This window comes from Amphiura filiformis, chromosome 16 (assembly GCF_039555335.1).
Source record: "Amphiura filiformis chromosome 16, Afil_fr2py, whole genome shotgun sequence".
Classification (NCBI taxonomy): domain Eukaryota; kingdom Metazoa; phylum Echinodermata; class Ophiuroidea; order Amphilepidida; family Amphiuridae; genus Amphiura; species Amphiura filiformis.
The window spans coordinates 56,408,697-56,412,626 of NC_092643.1; positions in this window are offsets into that span (position 1 = coordinate 56,408,697).

Below are 3,930 nucleotides of genomic sequence, written 5' to 3' on the forward strand. Positions count from 1 at the left end.
GGTTTATGGCTGGAAAGGTCACGGCGAATTTGTCGTGGACATAACTGCACTATGAGATCGAGGAATATACCGAGACGGTAATGCGAAAATTTGGTTGAAAACGGTCAAGAATTGGCCTCAAAATTAGTGAAAATGTAGTTGGTTGCTATCCTAGGTAAACAAAGACAAAATAATTGGTTGCTAACCTAGCTACTCGCGTCCTACAAAACGGGCGTATCTGCGATGCTCCCGTAGCGCAGCAATAACGCGTGGGTAACGCAGTACTACGCCATCTGTCATGTGTTTACGGTTCAGTGCGTTAAACATGGAAAATCTCATGTCAACTTATGTTAAGTTTTTAATCATTATTGGCATCAAAATCATCTAGTTTCACCTGAAAACCGTGTAATAGGTAATTAGTAGTATTGAACCATGATTGTTGATCATTAGGGAAGTTACACAACGCATTTTGCGCAGAAAATCTCTTAATAAGCCTTTCATAACAAATTACTGACCAGTATGATTTTGCTCATTGCCTCTGCGCAAAGTTTGTGGCATTAGGTGGAATAAAAAGCTATTATGAAACATAAGCAAGCATCTTTTCATACGCACAACAAGTCCTGCTCGTCTTGTTCCACCTGGCGCGGTATCCTCACAAATACAGATAACATTCCGCAACTGTCGAAAGCTCTCCACATACATGACATATCTGCACCGTACAAAAATTTAAAGAGAAATAGTATCAAACTTCAGACGTTTTAGCAGTTCAGGTAAGTTTGTACCTTGTGTTTAAACATTGTGCTTTGTTCAGAAAGCAGTGCTCACAATAAATAAGGTATCATCCCGGGATATAGTTTGCTAATTTAAACGTAATACTCGGGACCACTTTCTGTGCACCCTCCTCAGGACCAAACCAAACCAGCTTTTTTAGGTTCCTGAGATGACCCTAAAACATAACCCGGGGCATAACCACGATGTTCCCAAAAATATAAACTGGCCCAAGGCCCAAGAGGGGGGGGGGGAGTTGCCTATTTGACCCAGTAGCGTAGCCAGCGGGGGGGCAGGTGGGGCAGAGTGCCCCCCCTGACAAAAAATGAAAGAAAAAGTGCCCCTCTGACAAAAAATGAGAGAGAAAATCAGGAGGGCAAAGGAAAAGAAAAAGGGCAAGGAGCCCCTTTTCTAGCAAAATTCAGGGCCAAAATAGTGTAAAATACAAAAATTTTCCGCGCTACGCGCGCAAATTGTAACAATCAAGCCCTTTTTTAGCCGGATAATGGGCGAAAATAGTGTAAAATACCATTTTTTCGCGCTACGCGCGCACATCATCACAATAAGGCCCTTTTCGGGAAGCTCGAAGACATACAGTCTCTATGTATTGTATGATGCAACTGCAATTTTTTTTTCGTCTGTGCCCCCAAAATTTTATTTTGCCCCCCCTGACCAAGAAAGCTGGCTACGCCCCTGATTTGACCCCTGTACAACAACCAAATCAACCTTAGACCTTTAAAGTTCCATAACCCCTTAACAATAGGTCGTACGCGCACAAACCATACATTTCTGGGATACATGTTTGAAAGTGCTATTGGAATAACATTATATTTGCCCCCTATGCGAATCTGTGAGCTCCTGAGGGGCAATTTTGGCTTCTTTTTTAGGGCCACAGTCTCAAAATAATGTTTGACAAAGGTCTCGAATTCAGCATAAGCTGGTTGTCCACTTTACTCAAACTTACCAAATGGAATGCGATTTTTCACAATAGAACCAGTCTACTCTCCCTCCCGATAATTGCCCGATTGAACGTTCAATCCAAAAGATTGTATTTTCAGTCTTTTCCCGTCCCGAATCAGGGACAAATCGTTTTCGATTGTATATTTGATTTAAAGTTTCAACATTTTTTTTCAATCAAAGGAGTGATTCTCAATTTTTTAGCGATTACAATTAGGGGTAAATCATTTTCTTTTGAATTTTCAGTAAAAAGGATTGATTTTCATTTCAATCGTTTGCAATCCCGAATAACATTAAGGGAAGGGGTATGAACGTTTGGACAGTATTTATTGTGGGACATTAGAGCATATCAGACATATCGAATTGCATTCTGAATACGAAGAATGTCCTTCTGATATCAAATAATTCTGATTTTTTGAAATTCGCATTTTATGGCAAATCATTAAAAATTGATATTTTTGATATTTAACAGTACTTGAAGTAAACTTTATAAATCTGATGATTTATACTTAAAGTGTATGTATGTGGGATGAAATGCCGACGATCAATTGAAAATTTTGACCTTTCGTATTGAAGATATGGATTTTTTCCCAAAACACAAAAAAAAAAAGTGTTTTGGGGAAAAATCCATATCTTCAATATAAAAGGTCAAAATGTTCAATTGATCGTCGGATTTTCCTCCCAGCTACATACACTTTAAGAATATATCATTAGATTTATAAAATTTATTTCGAGGACCGTTATATATCAAAAATTTGAAAAATATCAAATTTTAATAATTTGTCATAAAATTTGTATTATATCGTGAATTTCAAAAATGAAAATTATTTGATATCAGAAAGACATGCTTCGTATTCAGAAAGCAATTCGATAGGTCGGATGTGCTCTCATGTCCCACAAAAAATACTGTCGAAACGCCATAAACGCTCATTCTAGATCCCTTAAGAGTAACACATAATTGCATAATGAAATTAGTCTACAAAAAGAGTTGGGATCAAAAAACAAACAAACAAAACTTTTTCAATCTATCATCAAACGTTAAAAGATTGAAATATTCCAATCGGCCAAAAGAGTAGTACGACACATGCTTGCAATTCCAGCTATAGATGAGTTGACCTCAATGTTTATCAACAAAGGCAAGGGACTGGTATATCGATAACCCCATGCAACCACTACACTGTTCAATAGCATTATTGTGATGTGGCGGGAGTTTTAAAAACACGAGCCCTGAATAAAATATGATGCGCGCGCATTACTGCCAGGCAAAAAACAATTGAAATTATCATGATGCGTGCGAATACTGCCAGGCATTGACGTCAGAAGTCAACTCATCTAATTTATATGCTAAAAGAGTAAACATTGTGTTGTTTCATCTTTTGGCGTTATTGGAGTTAATTTTTGGCGGGGGTGTAGCAGTCATATTATCCGGGAATACTATTCGTTAATTCTGTACTATATATTATAACTTTTTCCTTCCTAGCTCTTCCACACGAGACGTTGAAATGGAAACATTGGCAAGCAATTCTACGTTGGAGAATGTGGAAATACCTGCTATGTCTATCTCAGTAACAGATATATGTGTTGCCATTGCAATGTCATTGATAACTGGTTTTATCATTTTGGGTAACATGGTTACAATTGCAACGGTTCTGGCCACAAACTATCGCGGACGAAGCATCAGACGCTCTGGTTTTCAGCAGAATAACATTCACTACCGTGTTTACATTGTCAGTTTGTCTGTTAGTGATTTACTATCAGGATTATTTGTCGCTACGTCTGTATATACGTCGATATTTGACTTGTCTCCGGGACAAACATGTCGTATTATACGTTTCATTACAGAGCTAACATCAGGCGTTGCGCAAATGCAACTGATAGCTATTTGTATAGACAGATTATACGCGGTTGTAAAACCTATGGCATATAGAACTTCAGTAACAAAAAAGAAAGCATTGATTGTAACCTTTTGCGTTTGGTTGACAGCTATTGCTGAATCTACTACTGTAAACTTTATTTTGGCCTCGGATGACGACCCCAGCACTGAAATACAGACATGTAGAACCAAAACTATTTACGGTAAAAACACACGCAAATATTACATATGGGTTATCTCGTGTCTTTTAGTGTGTTTCTCTGCTGCGTGCGGGATATACTCTGTCATTTTAAGAAAATTGGGAAATCATGGCCGTAGTCTGTCGATTTGGAAGAAAGCCCGGGAGACGAAAG